This window comes from Hylobates moloch, unplaced genomic scaffold, assembly GCF_009828535.3.
Source record: "Hylobates moloch isolate HMO894 unplaced genomic scaffold, HMol_V3 SCAFFOLD_11, whole genome shotgun sequence".
NCBI lineage: Eukaryota > Metazoa > Chordata > Mammalia > Primates > Hylobatidae > Hylobates > Hylobates moloch.
In genome coordinates this window covers 99,518,121-99,539,707 of record NW_026652286.1, presented here as the reverse complement: position 1 = coordinate 99,539,707, position 21,587 = coordinate 99,518,121, and the positions used below count along the sequence as shown (strand labels likewise).

The 21,587-nt window shown below is 44.2% G+C and overlaps 1 protein-coding gene across 7 annotated transcripts in view; it reads left to right on the top strand.

Annotated features, from left to right (window-relative positions):
* The window catches only part of KIRREL3 (kirre like nephrin family adhesion molecule 3), a 581,063-nt gene that overhangs the window by 117,277 nt on the left and 442,199 nt on the right, over positions 1-21,587 (top strand). The window lies entirely within an intron of this gene.

Here is a 21,587-nt window from a genome sequence, read left to right as displayed (position 1 = left end):
GTATGTGCTGTAGATTTGTTTATATCACTCTTTGCAGATTCCAGAGTACTCTCACCCAGTAGTTTTTACTTTCAGTCCTCCTCTTGGTACTGTGGATGTGTAGCATAGGTCCTATTATGATTCCTGTTTATGGTTAAAGGAATTGATGTCCACATTAATACAAGATTTGCCCAAGACCATTCGCTGAGCAAAGAGGAGAGATAGGAATCAAGCTTCTACCTTCTGACCCCTGTTCCCACCCCCTCTCTCCTGTGCTGTGCTGTCTCATTCCATCCCGAGGGAGACAGGTGACCTCACCAATGGTTAACTGATTCTGAAGCTTATGCCTATCTTCATTTTTCTAATGTGATGGAGAAAAGTAATGTGACTTACACTGGTTGCTCAATGGTTGAGTAGAGATGAGATCTTGCCAAAGGCAGCCTTCTTTTCACTGTACCGATTCTATTTCCAACATTTAGTTAAATCTAAACATTATTTCAGCCATATGTGTCATTCTGTTGTCTTTACATTATTGGCCACACTGGGGACCCTTGGTTAGTGGGGGTGGGAGAGAGGAGAGGCTGGGAAATGAAAACCTACTCAGTAAGCCAGCCCAGATCCCTGCAGTGAGGGGTGGGTTGCAGAATAACATGCCTCACAACTTGCTGAGGAGAGAGCAGTGACCCTTCTGACTTCATAAATTTGGAAAAAGAACAGCACAGAAGCTAAATTTGGGCAGCGGGGAGAATCCTCCTTGGAAAGCATGCTGACCATGACCATAATCAGTAATGCTTCTTGCTTCTTAGCCTCCAGTCCCCAAAGCATCTCCCCTCCGTTCCGCTGACAAGACACACTTGTCTTTTGGTCTTAAAGTGATGAATGCATGCTTGCTGTAATACTCATGGGCTGCATTCAAAATGGAACCTGGGCAATTATCAGGAGCTTTGGAGAGTCAGACTCAGATGTGGCAGATGACATGATACCTCAATTATTCAGAAGCAATCATTTCCAAATTGCCTTCTAGAATTTGGTGTGCAGTGCATCTCATGTGGATCCCTTCATGCACCCTTCTGCTGTCCCCCTGTGCTTTTCCTGAATTCTTCTGGGAGGGTAGTCAAGGTGAAACGATCTGAAATAGGGAGACTGAGCACTAACTCACGTGTTCACCTTAGATTTTGACTTTCTGGAGCCTGCTCAGAACCATTATCCTTTTTTCTTGAATGTTGAAAGTTTCCTTTTTCCCCTGAGGAGACATTTCTGAAACTGATCACCATTGGAATGTGAATTTTCCTGTCAAGAGTGGGACAGAATAAGGAATGTGACCATTATTCTCAGCTCATAAAAGAGGCCTCCCTCCAGCTGTTATTTAAAAGACAATCTAACCCATTCTGGCACTGGGTCACCCTGCAGACTGGCATTCCCCAGTCAAGGACCAGCCCAATGCTTAGTTCATGGGACCAAGCTGTCAACTGATTGCAGAGCTTGGCTCTCCAGCCCAACTGTTCAATAATGCTCTAATTAACTACAGAAAACTTCAGAGGACCCAGCTAACTATAATTGAGAGATCAACAGAGGCTGCATGAAGTTAGATGTGCATACTAATTACTGAATTATCCAACACCTGTTTTGGAATGTAGCACAAAACATGGCTGTGTTTTCAGGCAGAAGACCTTCAGTTTAAAAATGAAGTTTATCTTTGGTGAACAAAGTTAACCCAGACAAGAAGTAGTGAGCCCACTTCTTGTCTAACGAGCCATATTTTTTTATTAGCACTGGGAGGAGACACAGTGGGGCTGAGGCAGTACAAATGAAGCCAGTCAATGAAATATCCGTGCACTTAGGCCTCAGGAGAGATTCCGAAGAGGCAGCTTGGGGCTGCTGAAAATAGGTATTAGTGAGTCCATTATCATCATGCAGGGAGCTATACTTAGGATTTGTACACTTCAGGGCTATCTCCCAACATTGAGACATTTCTGCACCCTTTGCATCCTCAAAGCTGGGTTTGCAGCACCATCTGTAAGTATTCATGGGTCAAAACCACTTAGCCTCCTCACTAGGACTAACAGGAAGGTCATGTGGGCAGGGAGTATCAAAGCACAGCAAAGAGAAAAGAGTGGAAAAGAGTCAAGACATTGAGCTAGAGAAGAGCAGACAAGAACGCAAAATTAAAGTGAGGAAAATATTAAATGTGGGAAGAACGAAAACTCTTTCTCAGTCATATTCCTCATCTTTACTGATTAGGTTCAATAACCCATAATCAGTTAATGTAGACAGTGGTAAAATCATGCTTATCTGTGAGCCTCACACTTTTTTAGATGAAACATTTGTTGCCAAATAGAAAAGTGAAACCTCTTTCAAAGCCCAAAGTACCCTAGAATTAGCACAATGGGGCATGCCTGAGGCATACAACCTGAGGCAGCTCAGGAGCCAGCCTGCTGCCCTCTGCTCTGTCCTTCAGCTAAGTGATACTCTCTTATTCAGAAAAGAAGGGACTCCCACTAACCATGAAAGAATTACCTGCAAGAAAAAATAAGGCAGATTCAGCATTTCTGGCTTTTTCTCAGTTATTTCTCAGAGAATAATTTTGATGAAGATAACGATGACGATGATGATTAATATGATCATTGTATTCACAAACAATGCAAACGAAACTTAAATAGATCTTAGGGATGCTGGGATTCCAGGATTAGCTGTACTAAACCTGTCTTTCCTAAGAAACCAAATGCATTTGATAAGCATATGCCTGAAAATGTCTGCAAGTGTCCATTTTGAGAACATACTCTATGTTTTCATGTTGCTGTCTTGCTTTCTCTAGGGTGTTCATGAAGCCAACATGGACACTGTAGAAGATGGCACCATATTGAGTTTTTTTATACTTCCCACTGTGTTCCTATTTTGGGATCCAGTTACCCATGAAAGATCTTGACTTCACACAGCCCTGCATCTGGGATCTTTCTCAATGCTGAAATGTAAAAAATGAAAAAGTAAGTGGTTGTCCAAGAATGAAGAATATAGTACCCATGGTCATCTATGGGCATCATATTCCTCTCCCATATACAAGGTCTTTGAAATAACCCTGTTTCCTACCACTGTCCAATCTGAATCCAAGGGCATTCTGTATTAACTTGGATTTGTGGAAGAGTCTTTATGTTTCAAATACAATATATGAATCTCTTAACCTATTGCCTTTTCACTCAATATTAAGTTTTCAACTCCAAATGATGTTTAATTCTGCAGACTCTGTCATGTGTTGACTGTCTCATTGGAAGCCATTCCATTGCCAAGCGACCATTGGTTGCATTTCTGATATCTACTCACCACTGCAGCTCTGTGCTGAAAGATGGTTGCTATGCTTTTCCACTTAATTAGCCTTCACTGAGAGATGACATCATTGCTTTTGAGCACTTCCACAATCTTGGCAAATCTCCTTATCTCATTTCTCTAGAAGATGCCTCAAAACCTGTCATTTGATGAATCGATTAATTAGTTTCCTGGGTCACGATCCTTGCATGCTTATGCATTTGTTATTTTACCCCGTGGCATGCTATGTTGTCTTTGACTTTAGAGAGGTGAGACCTTGCATCCCCTTGTGGTGTGTCTGTCATGAACCCGGTCGGCCTTCCTCAGACCTCTCTTAGCTATTTTCCCAGGGATAGCCCCTCATCCTGGCAGTCAGGCTTTGTAGATTTGCAGTTCTCTCTGTGTTTGAACTTTGAGCCCAAATTATAAACTTTTTAATGCACATGTATTGGGACATACCTGCAGGTTGGGCTGACTTTATGTCAACATGAGTAAAGATGTGTTAAATAACAGAGAGCTTAGGGAGGCCCATCAATTGGCACACTCTAGAGCCGTGCTTCTCCCATGACAATCCTAGAGCTGCTTCCAACAGAGTCATCTGGAGGGATTGTGTAAAATGCAGATTCTCAGTGACCACCACCATGTTACTGAACAGAATTTCTGGGGGTGGACTCAGGCTTTTTAACAAGCTCTGCAAGTGTATCTTATACACACTGAGAACCATGGTACTAGAGAATTTTTTCTAATTAATAGACTTGAACAATTTTGTTTACTTATCCATGTAGGCCAATGCCTCATAGAGTGTTCAGATTGAATAGCATCATAAGGATCACTGCAATCACTTGTCAATCTCCCCAGGTGGCCAGTCATCCTCCACTTCAATACCTGCAGGAACAGGGGTCTCATGACTTTGAGAGGCTTCCACTGTTGAACTGCTCCAGTGATCAGAAAGTTCCTCGTATCGATTAAAAACCTATATCTCCACTTCTCCATTCCAGTTTTAATTCTGGGTAATATAGGATGGCCATTTTTTAATATAACATACTTTCTAACATTGGATCTTTAATTTCAAACAAGCATTTTTTAGTACCTTTTAGAAATCTATAATCCAGCCTGTGTAAGAGTTCCAAATACAAGCTCTGAGACTAATGCTTGTCCAGGAGATCCTCATAGTGTGAAGTGGGAATGGAAAAAGTCTATGTGTAAGGAAGTAAATGCTAAAATAGAGGTTTTATGGGAGTGCTGACGTAAGAGCAATGCATTCTTCCTGGAGCATTCTCCACTGCAGAAAGTGACTTTACCCAAACTTCATCAAAGGTTTGGATTTTTTCCAGGTGGGGAAGTTGAATTAAGTACATTTCAAGCAGAGGTGCCAGCATAAGTAAGGTCATGGAAATTGTGATAGTGACCATGACCTTTGGAAGTAATGCAAAGTCCTGTGTGCATGGAACATAGATAGAGAGGGATGCAGGAGAGAGAGGTGACAGGAAGTGCGACGATGAGCATTTGTTGGGAAGAGGCTGTAAAGTTCTTTAACTGCTGTGCTGCTTGAATATCTCTCTCCTGCCACCTCTGGTGATCTGCCTTGCCTTTCCAAGTTGCCTCAATTTCATCTTAACTCTTCCTGGCTTCTCAAGAACTCTCTACAGCAGATGATGATCCTCCTGTCTCCTGCTCAGCTGCCAAGGAGTTAGGCTCCAGATTCAGTATCTGACTCAATTAATTTTCAGAAGAGAAGAGTGAATTAAAGTAACAAACCCTACCTGCTGTCACTTAAATGAGGAGATGTATTACTTTTTACTACAATGATATTTGCTACAACGGAAGAATCATGCACATCCATTGAAGTTAGAGTACTGGCAGAGGGGCTCAGCAGGCAGAGCTACTGGGTCTGTCTAAACACTCACCCCTGTTGTCTCTACTGCACAGTCATTGAATGTCCAACAAGTCGTATTCATGGAGGTGAGGGTCTCTGAACCCATGGTTCTTGAACCCAGAAACTTCAAATGTTTCCAGGTTTGGCTGAGTTTTACAGTTTCTGCAGAAGTGGAAGGCTGCCACTCAAGATGCACCATTAGTCAGTCCAAGCATGGGATCGAAAATTTTCTTCCAGTCATTGCAGGCACAAAAGGGGGATTAAAGCAGCTCTTTGCTGCACTTTAGGCAGTCAAGAAAGTCAAAGATTGGCTCTTGCCTTTGCAACATTTGTTGGCATCACCAGAAAGCATGAAAAATAATGGAAATAAGATTACTGCAGACCAGAGGGTTGAGGGACATAATTCCTCCCTGCATTCTGCGTTCTACTGGGATGCCTCCAGAGTATCTCTTTGTACCAGGAGCCAGAACATTTCTCCTGGTTACAACTGCAAAGGACAGGGTGGACAAACCATCTCCACATTTTGTAACAGCAAAATGCAATTAGGTATGATTTGTGTTGTGAGTTCAGTTAACCAAGGAGGTGAATTTTGTAACAATAATGATAGAAAGAGGAGGTTCAGCAATGGATTTAGGCCCATTCTTCTGCCCTGCTGCACACAGCAAGGTAAAATTCTAAAATGTGCCCCATTCTGGGAAGAAGATCTGCAATCATTAATCTAAAGGAGAAGGAGATGTATGCACCTGCTTACACTTTAACAAGTGGTTGGCAATTTTTAGATACATTTGAAAGCATCCTTCAGTGAAAAGTGTTCTCAGAGAAAGTCAAGAGGGCAGGAGTCAGGGTGAACAAAGTTTCCAGGACCAAAGTGTTCATTTCCTAGATGTTCCAGAGTACAAGGAAATGATCATGGAAAATGACCTGACCAATCAGGGGCCTATTTAGGGCTTGAATTCCCCACACACATACCCATATATATGCACACCCCTACATACTCGCACCCCAGGGAGGCTCTCAAATGGGCCTTGTATCCCTGCAAGCACTAATTAGTTCATCCTGATTCCCTAGCAGTTTTGGCACTTGTCCTTTAAAATCAGACACCTGTTGTTTTGGTTTTTTAAAGTTGCACTGGCTGGGCTCAGTGGCTCACATCTATAATCCCAGCAGTTTGAGAGGCTGAGGCAGGCAGATCACTTGAGGCCAGGAGTTCGAGATCAGCCTGGCCAACATGGTGAAACCCCGTCTCTACTAAAAATACAAAAATTAGCTGAGCATGGTGGTGGGTACCTGTAATCACAGCTACTCAGGATGCTGAGGCCTGAGAACTGCTTGAACCTACAAGGCAGAGATTGCAGTAAGCCAAGATTGCACCACTGCACTCCAGCTTGGGTGACAGAGTAAGACTCTGTCTCAAAAAAAATTAAAATGATTTTTTTAATTGCATTAAGAGCTTTAAGAAAAACTAGCTCAACCAGTGGCCGCAACAGATCTAGGCTGGGACTTCCTATGTTGGTGACCATGACCAAGGAAAGTACGGCAGGGCTTGACGCTGACTGATTAAACCAGGCCAGTTGGCTGGCAGACCTGGTCCGAATTGAGTTTTCACAATGCCAGCCCGTCTGTGGGCTCTGCAGCCTTTAACAAGGGTACTGATCTGAAGGAACATGGAGAGAGGGAATGGGGTCTGCTGGCCCCAAAAAGAAGCCCCATTAACAGAGAGGGGGAGGGGGAGCTGCATGCAAAGTTCAGCCCATTTATGCCACTTGGTTTCATTCCAGCTAATAAAAGATATATTCCTCCTATTAGGTACATTACAGTGACACTGTGATTGGTGGAGGGGAGCAAAGTACTTGTCAGCAAAGTGAGTATTGGCTGTCACTCCTGTTATCAAGCTGCCTGCTTATTTGCGATTTTATTTTCAGATGTGATTGACAGCTGGATGGCTCTGACGTTCTCAGCACAAACATACAGCCTGTTATTATGCTTGCATTAACATTTTGATAAACACACGGTACAGCATTGGAAAAGTAATTATATGTCATCACTTCAGTGCTTCATCAAAGAAAAGTTTACTGTGTAATTGCTCTGTGATTTACCTAGGTGGAATGTGTTACATTCTACAAAGGCTCTTTCTATTTAATAGTTTACATTTACTCTTTAAAATACACAATATCCCTTCCCAGGGGCTTCCTTGGTCTAAAATAAACTTGGCAATATAATTTAGCTTTCCATAAATATACTTAGATTTTACTGTGGAGTACTTTTGCATAATAGTTATTTAATGCTAAGTGTAAATATGCAGTGCATTATATTGGCTGAGCTATCAAAAAAAAAAAAAAACCACAACTTTTGACAACAAGGAAAAATAGGATATTGTTACCTTGGTTTCTGCATTAAGAAAAGGGCCTTTTGCTCTTATATTTATATCCATGCTTTTCACAATGACATCTAATTTTACAATAAAGTGACTTGAGCTGAAATGCCTAGCAGTAGAATCTAAAATATTGGTTCTTGTTAGCGTTTAAAGAGCTCTTCTGATGTGGCAGTGAAAGAGGTATTTTGGAGGAAGGCACAAATGATTGCAGGGTACTTCGGAACCAGAGACGAAGGGACGATTTGACTGATGTTCTCTCAGTGGGATCCTTCTGAACAGTTGGATGTCTAAGAAGCAAAAGGTGGGGGTGAGTGGGTCAAAGAAAACAGTTGTCAAAGAGTCCCCAGCAGAATCTTCAACTAGAAATTGCTTTTGTGGTTGATATTGGGAAGGTACTTCTAGATGCCAGGCTCTTTGTAATTATTGATGAACAAACCCTTACAGCTGCACCCAAGGTCAAATAGGCAAAGCCTTTCCAGGATACTGAAGGATAATTCGCACATGTGTATTGGCTAATCCATTCATCCAAGAAAGGGTAGGCACAGAGGAAGGAAAGAGAGGATTAGGGCAGCCAAATTGCTTTCACAATACCTCATGTCTTTAGCTTTTCTATCTCAAGGGGTTTCCATAGGCACAAGACTTCCCAATAAATACCATGGCTTCCTTCTTGAATGACTGAGATGGCGGCGGGGTGGTGGGGGAATGATCTGTTCTGAAATGGGAGCACAAAAGCAGGCTAACCAGTCAGTGGGGGGCATGATGTTGTTTGTCTCTGGAGATAGAAGGTTCTGGGTCATGAGACCAGTTGAGGTCCTTGAGATGTCCTTTACCACTCCTCTAAGTGGTCTCTTGGCCGAAGGATAATTCTCTCAGATGACCCACTCAGAAATGTGCAAAGGTTAAATGACTGAACCACAAATTTCAAAACTATCTCTCCATTCTTTTGAGAGGCCTCATGGCTACATGGAAAGTGGCTTGGAGGTGAGAGAAATGGGAGAAATGGAAGAGATTACAGCCTGTACTTGAAAATGAAGGTGAGAAACTCACTGTGAGACCAAAATAAAGAGGAGTGGTGAAAGGATCAGAGGGGAGAAAGGATCATGGCCTTGATCAGAAGGGCCTGTAGTTATCCTAACGGCATGACATGGAATCAGCTGGGGCCCGGGAGCAACTGCAACCTCATCAGCTGCTTCTCCGGTACAGCTGGCTGCCACAAAAAAGAAAGAGTTGAAACATGCATTTCCAGATGTGTGGGACGGTTCAATAATTCCACGTTAGTGTATATTAATCCTTTCTGGAAACTGGCATTAACTCAGCTTTAGCACTAGTCTAAATAAACACATCAGCTCTGAGAACAGGAGCTTCTTTGCATAACAGCTGCATGTAGCATCTGCATCCTGGTTATAGGTTCCCTATACATTACCTCCGTGATGAGCTCCAGTTTCCCTCTTTACATTTAGCTGGACTCAGACTATTTCCTCCTCTTGCTGTCAGTGATGGGAAGAAAGATGCCATTGTAATTGCCGGTTGGCCTGCAGAGTAATGCCCTGTAATTGACAAAGATTGCCTAGCTGCAAGGAAGAAAGATACACTGATTAGGAGAGAGATCGTGTTTAATATTGCATTTAACCTGCACTCTTTTTTCCCCTTTCCTTTTCACCTGAGCCCTGTAAGGGATGTCTCACATTCTTGGCCATGCCATTTCTCTTTGAGGACGAAAAAAGAAGTGCAGCCAGGTCCACAAGGGGACACTTGGTTTCTCGGAGTAATTTCACTGAGTTGGGAGGCTTAAAAGCTTTAATATGGATATATGCTGAACTATCCAAAAACAGAATGTGTGTCCCATCACATTTAATGTACCCTTTGACCTGCCAATCCCAGAGGTGGCCAGAGCTTACACCATTTTTCATCTGTGCCTCAAATTACTAGGTCAAATCTTTAGATCTTCATTATTCATGGTTTTTTTTTCTTTTGCTCCTGAATTCAGGGTTATGTTGCATTTTTTTTCCTTGAGAAGCACATTGACTTTTATTTTTTTGTAGAGAGCTTTAAAAAATTGCACTGTTAGAAAAAATTTATATATGGGTTAAAATGCATTTTTCATGTCTTTTCATGCTCTATTGATTTTTTTTCTCTCGTTTTTCTTACAAAAGAAAGTTTTAGTGCAGTTTTGAAAAAATAGTAGTCAGCAATTGCTCCCTCTCCCAGGAGTAAAAATACTGGACATCTTGCTTAGAAATGCAGCAGTATATATTTCTAATGGGGGTGGCAGGTGGTGAGACCCCATTAGTCACCTGCAATACAACTGTTCTCACTACACACTATTTTAATAGCTGCAGGGGACTTTTAACTCTCCACAGTTTTTAACTCTGCAGTAAAGTTTAAATGTCCTACAGGGAGTTTTTGATGTGCCTATGGGATGTTCAATCTGAAGACAGAATAATTTTGTCTAAAAGCTGACACTACCTAGAGAATAAGTATTTATCTGTCTTCCATCAACATACCTACCTGCCTATCTCTCTGTGAATGAAAGGCCATATGGTAGAATTGAAAAACACTGGGTTAGAAGTCTGTGGTGTCCAGGTTTTCATCCCACTTCTAAGGCCTTGGACAAGTCACCTCCATATCTTTGATTCTAGGTCCCATCCCTGGTGAAGTGAGAAGCTTGGACTATGTCTCTTGTGGGGAAGGCCAGTCTTAACACGCTGCAACTGTTTTTGCACCTATTATAATAATATTCTGCTTTTCCATGCACAAAAAAAATGTGGATGATAGGTTCAAGATCCTTCTGTTATTACATACTGCTGTATGTCACTTTCTCTGTTACATTGTTTCTGTCATGCCTGTGTTTTTATACACCATCCTATGCCCAGAGGTATTTTAGTTACAATTCAACTAAGTTCTCTCCCTGTTCAAAATTATACTTGCACATGCACCAGTTATGCTAGCCAAATAAAGTTGATAAATCAGGATAATTTTTCAAATAAGCCAAGTCAAAAATGCTTTCATCTACATCAGTTGATTCCGGAATTATTTTAGCTCTAAATATAATGAATTTTATTTTTGGAGGTAGACCTTGAGTCCATATAGGTGTGGATGGGAAGTTGGGGAGGGAGATGAGTGAATGGAGGAAAGAGATTCTTTCCATTGCAGGATTGCAGACTTTCACTACAGACTGCTTGGGTTTCAGAGACCAAATGATCTACTTCCTCTGCCCGGTTACTGACCAAACCCTGCCCAACCTGACTTACATTTAACTTGAATGTACAGAAGCCACAATATTTTGAAAATGCATGTATATACAGAACCCTCTTTTGCTATCGGAGCCCAGTTCCGGATGTAATGCAGCTCTTGGCTGGCTGGCTGGCTGCTGGCTGGCTGGAGAAGAGAACTCTTCTCACCAGTGGATTCGTGCCACTGGCTCTCAACTAAGAAGCATAGCAGTGCTCCTTCTCAATCAATGGTCTCTTAACAGAGCTGAACGTCTGCTTGGCCTCCCCTTTCTCATTTGGAACATCTGTCAGGTCTCCTTGTCGCCCTGCAAGAGGTCCCCAGCCCTGCTTTGGCCAAGCGCCACAAGCAACCTTTATTCTTATGCAGACCTCAGCAGCTTGCACCCCTTCCTTATCTGTTGTTCCTTTTCCTGGGTGCCCAGTAATATAACTCTTTTTTTATGAGTTCAGTGATAGTCTGTCTTATAGGTTTCTGCAATCTACTGTAAGGGTTATCAATTGTGAAAATTTCGGCTCCATAAAGAAGACATTCTTATTGAATTCATTAAAAACATATTTATGGCCGGGCACGGTGGCTCACGCCTGTAATACTAGCACTTCAGGAGGCTGAGGTGGGCGGATCAGGTCAGGAGTTCAAAACCAGCCTGGCCAACATGGTGAAACCCCATCTCTACTAAAAATACAAAAAAATTAGCTGGGAATGGTGGCAGGTGCCTGTAATCCCAGCTACTCGGAAGGCTGGGGCAGGACAATCGCTCAAACCCTGGAGGCAGAGGTTGCAGTGGGCCAAGGTCACACCACTGCACTCCAGCCTGGGCGACAGAGCAAGACTCCATCTCAAAAAAAAAAAAAAAAAGCATATTTATGAGTGTGTACTGTGAGCCAAGCACTAGGACAGGTGTATCAGATGCAACAGTGAGCAGGGATGGCACAGTGCATCCCCACTTGCCAGCTCTGTGGGTGTGCTGTAGGATGAAATTATCCAGATGGGCACCAAGCATCTTTTTACCACATTGCTATCTCCTTCTCCACATTTTTCCTTTCTCTGGTCAGTGCCTTCAGGCTGAGAAACTGAGTCTAGAGATCATTGCCTCCAGCAGATCTGTTTCTTCTTGAACAACACCTCTGCAGATCAGCCGCAGCAAATCTCGGTCCATGAAAAGAACTTGCCAATGCTTACTCTTGAGAGAAAAGACCTGAGCTTCATTTCAGTTGTCTGTTGAGCTAGCAGTATTGGGGCCAGAAAGTCATGAGGAGCTGGTAGAAGACAGCTGCCCTTTGAAGTCATTATTTCCAACGCTAGGTCACCTCCAATACCCCTCCTGTGCCCCTCCCATCACCAAAGCCAAACAGTGCCATGCTGCACTTCCTACCTCCAGGGAACCCGAGATTCAATTTCGGTTTCACCCCCCGGCCTTTGCCTGTTTCTAGCATCTCATGATATAGGGACAAGTTCTCTCAAGGGATGCCATATTTTCCCTCAAAGTATTCATTTCATTAATGATCACACTGTGTTATTATGTTTTCCCTGTACTATTCTATAGATCATTTTTATTATGTAGATACAAACTCTTTGATATTGTAATTGTGAAGTACATATTATGAAGACAAATGCATCAGGCATAATGAGAATGGATTGCCAATAAAAGTTGAAAAACAATGAACCATTTTTAAAAGCAAACCCTTATCCTGAGCACTGTCACTTTGAATGCTTGCTAGAAAGACCGCTGGATGGAAGGGGCTTATTTTTAGTCTAATGTTGATAAAGGTTTGACTTTGGTAGCATCTTAATTATCTGATAAAAGCCAGACTCCTCTGCCTTGCTCACCTCTAATGTCTAATGCCTTCTGCTGGCATTAAAATTATTGCCATGACTCCAGAGAGAGAAACGAGAGCCGCATTGCATTTCCAAGATGTGAATTAGAGTTTAAAGAGTCACACAGTTTTGTTTAAACAAATTACAAAAATAATGGGTTGCCCTTAAAAGGTCCATTTCATATATTGTTATCCTTCACTTGTGACACCCCTGGCAGTGTCATTCCCCACATTATGTCTCTCGTTTGTCACTAGGGGAGAAGAGTGGTTTCTGGGGGGTCTCCTCAGTGTTTTTTGTTTTTTTTTTTCACTTTGTCCCTGGTTCTGAAGAACAGGGAAAGGACAAGGAGAAAATGAGCCAATGGCCTACGCTTTGGACACAAGGTCATACATGGAGGGTGTGCTGAAGACTATATTGGTTGATTGGTTGACTGGTTGGTTGATTGATTGATTGATTGACTGATTGATTGACATACACTTGCCACCTCTAAAATCACACAGGGTTGGGGGAATGGATTGGGGCCCAGACATGGAGATGAGGAGTCCCCTACAGGACAGCGAGTGTTCTTAGACATAGGGAGGAAAAGGAAGGGGCAGACACAGACTTCTCCCATTAGAGGCAGTGAGACACAGGGAAGCATGACATGGACTTGGTCCTTGTCTATATGATCTTGCCCAGGTCTCCACCTCTCTAGGCCTGTATGTCTTAGTCAGAAAATGAGGAGGCTGGACCGGGCTGTGTCTGACGTTGCTTCGCCTTTGACGTTTCATGAGCCTCTGGGGGCTAGAAGCTCTGCAGCCACAATTCCACACACAGCCAACTGGAATGCTTAATTCTGAAAACCTCCCCTCTCAAAAGGAAAGAGTGCCAGTTTAAGTATTTGAGGAATCATTTTGTAGAGGGTTGACCCAGTTCCCACATTAAGAAAATAATGCCTGGGCCCATATGGCTAATTCCTTCCCAAACTGTTTGTTTGCCATCATGCAGACCTACCCTGAAAATAAAGCGTCTAGTCGAGTTTCAGAATCCAAATGGAGCAGAATGCAAATGAGTGAGATAATGGTGAAAAGTACATTTACTTTGAAAATTCTTCCGGGTGCAGTCATCAGCAGCACAAGCCAGCAGTGTTGATTTTTAAACTACACTGCTTCATGATTCGAGCTTCTAATTTTTACCCTGAATAAGAGATGCCTTTTGTTGCAAGCCTTTCCCCATTCCATTCTTTAACTTTTTTGCTTTAGCAAGCACCTACCCTCATAAGCATGGTTGGAGAGCTGAAATATCAGAATTTTCTGCCGTGTCTCAAGGGAAAGGACTTTTGACCCTACTGTAAACCATGACCAAGGCTGGGGAAGTTTAGGAGAGTTCCTGAGACCAGTTAGCTAGCTAACTCAGAGACCTTTCAATCTAATGCCAATGGGGAAGGAGAAAATGAGAAAGCAATGAAGGCTTGGCAAATGCTATCAGGCCAGAGGGTTTCATTTAAGTAACGGTTGGGGATAGGTGCCCTTGCATCACCTTAGTACATCAGATCTGCACAGGAAGGGGAGATGCAAAGATGTGGACATTATTGGCTTTGTCTTGACGGTGCAAACCACCAGGCTGGGGGGACAGAATTCTTAGAAAAAAAAGTTTTTAGCAGGAGAGTTAGAAGTGGAAAGTGGTCTGGTTGCCCCAATATGTGGTCCTGCTGATTGCATTAATCTTATAATTCCATACATTGGTGTTCTTGTACACTAGGTAGGCAGTTACTGCTTCTTTGCCTGAACAAGCATTTTTGTCCAAGTACCCAGTCAGCCAAGTGAGGGATACTGTTGCTCAGTGTATGGATGAGGCTGGACAGATGCCTGGACTCCTGGTCACCTAGAGGCAGCTCTTCTTTGCGGACTGAGGTGTTCCGGACATGTGTGCGCAGGATATGACTCGCCCACTCTTCTCCTCAGCTTTTAATACATTGAAAAATAATTTTTCATGAGCTGGTAATTATATAAAAATTGCTTTTGCTTTAAACAAGAATTATGCTTGACTCTTTTGAGCAAAAAGAAAAATGCACAAAGGGAGTCATTAATTTTGAATAAAGACACATACTTTCCTGCAGCCAACAAAGGAGGGAAATGTGAAATTGGTGTTTTCTACAAACAGCCCGGCATCGCTCCCCAATCTGTTTGCTTGATCTATTATCCAGTCACCTGCAAAGTTGAATGTCTTGTTTGGCCTGAATCTGACTTTTATTCTTTTCCCTCTACCTATTTTTTAAGGACTGTGCTGTATGCATACCTCAGCCTTCATTTGCATCACATTAAAGGAAAACATTTTAAATTTCTTCACAGCAGAAGTAAATCTGACAGACTTTATGAAGCTATTATACCTGCAAGTATTTTATACTTTTAAAATACATTCTTGTCAAGCTATCTTAATTATATTATTATATGTACTTTTGAACTTGTATTCACTATTCCATGATATATTACACTTTTGACAGAGCCGTCCTAAAAAGCTACAATTTATATCAAAGTTCTTTGGCTGAACAAAGATGTATCTGTTATGGATTCTGGGGGAATTTGTTAATTTCTGTGCCAGAATGTGTAACCACCGAGGGAGCAGGGCGCAGGCTGCTTTAATTTTCCATCCAAGTGATTATGGGAGGAGGACTTGACCTCCAGGCTGTGTAGTAACTCGGCACAACTGGTGAACAGTGGCCATCACTCAGATGCCCAGGAGGCCTGCTCCCAGAGCTGGGCTACCTTTCAAACCCCAGTTGTCATGGGGTATTATTCAACACACTATGGAAATGGAGAGCTGATCAGTATCTAATTTACTTTCTCATTCATATTCAGCACCATTCTGGCAGCACGGAGCATGATAGTACCCACACTGACAAAGATGAAAACAAGCTCAGGATGGGGTGGGATAGGAGGGAGACAGAGAAACAAAAGCTAGACACTCTGGAGCATTTTTCCAAAGATAACAAGGCCTAAGGTCCCTTAGAGGGGCTGTTTGATTTAAATGATGCAGATGAAGTGAGCCCCCAAATTGGGGCTTCGTCTGGGAGGGTTCTTGGCTTCACCCAGGAAATAATCCAATGGGGAGATGATGGTGAAAGAAATCAGTTTGCAACTTGATTGAAGTGGCAGCATATAGCAACAGCAGAGGAGCCGCCCCTTGCTGAGCAGGGCTACCCCAGAAGCCCCGTGCCCGTGCCCAGAGTAGCAGCATATGGGCTGCTGACAGCTGTATTTATACCCTCTTTATTTACATGCAAATTAAGGGATGGGTTATTTAGAACTTTCTAGAAACGGGGCAGGGAGTTTCTGGAACCATACAAGGTACTTTTCAGGTCATTGCCATGGCATATTGAGTTGGCATTTGTAAAGTGTCATGACACTACTAGAAGTATCTTTTATGTTAATGAGCAGTAAGTACAACTAGAGGTCACTTTCATCACTGTCTGCTGGTTTTGGCCAGCTTGTTCACTGCACCTTGTTTCTACCAGATCCTGCTCCAATCAGCAAGGTGACAACCCAGGTTGTGCCCACTGCTGGGAAAATAAGCTCTGCTGATTTCCTACCTCATAGCCACTGTCTGCATTAAGTACAAAGTGCAGGGAACTGTGGTGAAACCGGAGGATATCCTGAATCACTCCAGTCACACCTCCTCTTCCACTTTCTGATGGCAGGGTGTCCTACAGATGTAAGCTCCATGAAGACAGGCACTGGGGGTTTCTTTGTTCATTGATGTCTTCAGTGTTCAGGAGCTTGATGAAATGTGTTGGATGAAAGTATAGCTGGTTTCAGTGCCAGACTCAGGTCTCCTTTGATCACTCCTCACTTCCCTGCTCCTGATACAAGAAAGACAAGCTCCTTTCTGACCATTATCATGGAGATGCTCAAACAAATAACGCAAGGGTGATTCCTGCTTCTTCAAGGGAGAGGCTACTGCAAATGACCAAAAAGGGCTTTTTCCCCTCAATAATCCAGGTTTTCTCATAGTAGATCTACAAGGTAACTCAGCTCTCCTGAAAGAGTTCAGGAGAATGACTACTTTCAGCTTTATTCAGAAGCCTCATACCTGCTCTTGGATAAAAGTTTTTCTTCCCTTCTTTCTTGTGGTTTTTCAAACTCTGTGAAGTGTAGAAGAATTTTGTGCAAATATGAAGCCTTTGAAGATTCAGAGAGGGTAAGTGACTTACCCAAAGTCACACAGCATAATGTAGCATGAAACAGGACCTAAACAACCCAGCATGCCTGCCGTTTGTGCTGAGGGCCTCCTTCTTGATTTTCTCTCAAAGGTGGTCCTGCATGTCCCTCCCCACTCAGACTTAGAAGTTCTTTATGAGCGGTGAGGGAGAGTCACCTATTTTTGCTTATTCTTCCTTCCAAAGGACACACAACTCAAACTCGGGTGTCAGAGCAGATGGCAGTGTCTTCAGCATGCTTTGAGTGGCAGCACACAGCTGTCTGAGGGATGAATTGATTCCGAAGAGTCCATTTGGACTGTATTTGGCATCATCTGCTCCTTTCATCAAAAGAGGCTCAATGGATGCTCTTGATGTCTGCTCCTGGCTCCAGAGCCCAAACTGAGCCAGCTTCCAGGGCCTGGGCAGACCTGCTTCTCTGGAGCAATGAGATCCAAGCCTCTTGTGGCCATGTAGAATAGTTTTGGTCCAGTCTCTCTGTAAGGTAGGCAGAAAATTCCTGTGCAGGGAACCCACTTCCAGGTCTCGCCACATGCACAGGGGCCCACATCTACACTGGAAGCGGGGAGAGGCAGTGCAGGAACTATGCTCTGGGTAGCTGTCCTCCTCTGTAATGGCAGGAGCTGGGTATGCCTCGTGACCTCTTAGACTCCTGCTCACATTATCACTGCGCCTTCCCAGATGAGCTGTGCAAATAGATGGTGGCCATGAGTGGAATTGGAAAAGAGGTTGGAGGGAGCTTCTGTCTGTCCAGTTTGGGGCCTGCCAAGCCTGGCATGGTGAGGGTATGGTAGAGCCAGGAGAGGCCACTATGGGGGCCGGGCCAGGAAGCTGCATTCTACTGAGCCATTTACGTCTCACAAGGACCTGCCTTTCAGGAGACTTCCATCTCTAAAGGCCAGGGATGGAAGCTTCAAGGAGAGCTCTCCAGCTCTTCTTTAGCTCTTTGGTTCAGACCTAAGTGGCAAGCCACTTGACTGGATGGGGCCTCCAGTCAGCCACAGCATTGGAATCCAGCCTGGCTTCTGCACTGCCTTTCATATTGATGTCCATGACAATCCCAGCTGTCTTGCAGGTCGGCTGTGGAGTACATGGCACAGGCAGCCCTGGCATCTTGAGGAGGGTGTTCAGTGTGGTCCCTGGCAGCATATGAGCCTGGGGCAGACAGGCTGTGGCTTTAGACCGTGAACAGGGAGCCCTGCCCCAGGACATACACCCCTGTGTCCCACACTTGCCCACACTCACTCCTGGTCATTAATCACAGTGCTCATGGGCCCCTGTTTCAAAGGAGATGCCTGCTGTACATGGACCCAATGAACTTTACTCAAGCTTAGAGGACTGTTTAGGGGCATTTGAAATGAATTGTGGAAAGACCATTTGTGAGACCATTTGAAAGGTCACTCAGGGGTGGTACAACAGGATAAATAATGAACCCATTACAAGGTTCTAGTGAACCACTGTGGCCTTGGGAACTGAATTTCATCACTTTGGAAGCCAGAGAAAGGCACTGGAAATAGCTTTGCCTTTGCACAGAGGGGGGTTTTCTTCTGCTTAACTGGATCCAATTAGAAAGTGATTCACCGAACACTTATTCTGTGTGAGGTCTTACAGTAAAGACTCAGTGTGGCAAGACCGCTGCTTTCCAGGACTTTACAATCCTAGTTGGGAGTGGAGTGAGGTCGGGGGTGGGTGAGTTGAACACTGTGATGAGAGCACCCTGAGGCGGATGCAGCCAGCAACCTGTGAACATGGACAACATGGCAGGGCTGGGTCTAGACACTGGGAATGGGTCCACCTGGTTTACTAGACTTGAGCTGAACCCATTTGTACAATTAGAGGAATGTATCTATTCACCAAATATGCATATCTCTTCAATTATTAAAGACTACCATGTCCTACTTTCAGTCCCCCAGAAATAGACCCTGCAATTCCAGTGCCAGTAATTTATGTCAGAGGTGATCCCTGGAGGCACTGCAGGAGAGTGGGCAGGAAGACCGTGAGGGAAGGTAGGCAGCAACGGTTCCTTATCCAGCAAGTCATGAGTATGGCAGCCAGGTCTCATCCTGTACAAAATAGTCCTCAGAGTCATCCCCACCAAGGGGCAAGGAAGCCGGGTGTTCATCCCCCCACCTCCCTCTGTCATTGGCTGAGGGCTGCAATTGAGGCATTAACTACCCAGGGATTCTGCCATGTCCTGCTAGGAAAAAAATAAAATAAAACCCTCAGGCAGAGGGTCACCCATGTTCACCACAAACAGCTTTTTCTATGTAGATGCAATGGACTGAATGTTTATGTCCCCTCAAAATTCATATGTTGAAACCTAGTCTCCAAGGTGATGGTATTAGGAGTATTAGGGTGTGGGGCCTTTGGGAAATGATTAGGTCACAAGGGTGGAGGCTTTATGAATGGGATTAGTGCTTTTATAAAAGAAATCTCAGGGAGCTCTCTTGCCCCTCAGGCAAGTGAGGATACAGCCAGAAGGCAGCTGTCTATGAAGCAGGAAACCAGGCCCTCCCCAGACACCTAATCTGCCAGTGCCTTAGTCTTGGACTTCCCAGCCTCCAGAAGTGTGAGAAGTAAATCTCTGTTGTTTGTTAGCCACTCAGTGTATGGTATTCGGTTATAGCAGCCCCAAGCAGACTGCCAGTAGAGTCGAATGCTGCTAAGAGGATAAGAAAGGGCACTAACAGCATCAAAGACAATAACAAATAATGATCGGCCCCTACATGTGGATGGAATCCGGGCTTATAGTATACGACACTCCTACACTTTACCCTCCTGACCAACCTGTAAGAAAGACTGAGCAAGCATCAGAGCTTAGTAGTCCTCAGGAGTGGGAGAAAAGGCTAAACGAATCCCAGCCCCACCATTACAGTCACCAAAGAGGGAAGGCTGGGAATCAGGGGCAATTTCCTTCTCCTAGCCCTCCTTTGCCCTCCACCTAGGGCGATGTGGCCCTCCCTCAAAGCCCCACCAGCCGCACTTTCTCCTGAGCCCTCTCCAGCCTTGCTGATGACCCACATTGATCTACGGGGTCCTCTAATGCCCTTATCCACACTCTGCCCCACACAGCCAAGCCCTCGTCAAGGGCTGCCCTGCTGGACTGCCTGGTGCACCTTCTTCCAATCTGAGCATTGCCACCTTCGTAACAGGAATGTTTTTCCTTCTCTCTCATCCTCCATGTGTGTGGTATGCCATAGCACATGCTTAAGAGACATCTGACTGGTTAATTTGAAGTAGTCTGATACGAGACTCTCCTAAAGACAAACTGGCTATGCTCTCCCACCCCCACTTCACACCCACCTCCCATCCCCAGTCTTCCTTGAGAGCTGTATTACTCAGACATTTCCATAATGGGAAGAGAAAGAAGTGCTCAAGTCAGGGAGCTGTCTGGCCAATCAATGAATGATCAAGTTTATATTGAATGCCTATTGCATGTCTAGCTCTGAGGTTAGGTGCTGTAGGGGATACAGATATATAAGACATGCATGGCATCCATGGGGAGTCCACAGTTTTATTGCAGAACTAAACTCAAACCTAAAAATCAATTACCTTAGAAGTGATACTGGACTGAGCGGCAGTAAAAATTGTGGTTAAAGGCTCATAAAAAAAAGGCAGAAAGTCTGGGTTCAGATTCTGGCCAACTTACATCCTAGCTGAATGTAGCTTTAAATAAGTATCCAAGAGAGGCTGTGCCTTCATTTCTTTCACCTGAAAATATTAACAGCACATCCCGATGGGCAGTGGCACTCGGTAATCATTTGGTGAAATGTATTAGTGTTATTAACTAATACTAGTATTACCTATTATCTAATCCCAGTTATTGCTGACTTGAAGTGCTATGGAAGTTTGGGGAAGTGACTCATCAGAAAGGGCTGGCTTAGTTACAGAAAGAGTAACAGATGGAGTGGGTGTTAGGTTGGTCCTTGAGTTTTGGAAATGGGAGAGAGGAGAAACAGCATTCCAAGCTGGAGAATAGCCGGATGGGAAGCCTGATGGCTAAGGCAGGCCGTGTGTAGAACCTCGAGGCACCTGGACCCATTGGAGTGCAGGTAATGAGAGGAGAGTCCAGGCACCCGTCCTGAAGACCTGCTACTGAAACGGGAGAAGTTCCTTTATTCCCATGGCAGGCTGTGTGACAGGGGTGTGGCTCGCTGCATAGGTGCCCCGCTGCCCAAACCTCTGGGGGGAGCAGGCAGACTGGCAGACTGTGGGGAGCGTTTTTTTTTTTTTTTCTCCAACCCTAAGGCAGCATGTAGGGTTGAGTGTTTACAGCTCCTGAAGCCCCAGTGGGCATGTGTTACACTGTGCTCTTTCCATTTAGCCATCCATTGGCAGCTCATGTTAACCAGCTCAATTAGACCCTCTGCCTTATCTGAAGGACAGAGGGCTTTCTGTATCTTGGGTTCTTGCCTTAGCGTACTGGAAAAATCAGATCCCATGTGGGCTTGGAGGATGAGTGCAAGGTTTTGTTGAGTGGAGGTAGTTCTCAGCAAGGTGGATGGGGAGGCCACAAGGAGAATGGAGTGGGAAGGTGGTCTTCCCTGGAGTCAGGCCACCCAGTGGTCAGACTCTCCTCTGACCAAATAAATTCTCCTCGGCATCTGTGTCATACTCATTCTGCTGTTGATGGCCTGCCAGCATCTGCCACTGTGTTCTTCTGCTGGTGTGTTCCTCCCTGCTAGGGTCTTGGGGTTTTTATAGACATGGGGGGTGGGGGGTGGCAGGAGAGTAGTCTTGGAAAATGCAACATTTGGGTGTGAAAACAGGAGTGGCTTGTCCTCACTTAGGTCCATAGGCAAAGACCAGAGGGT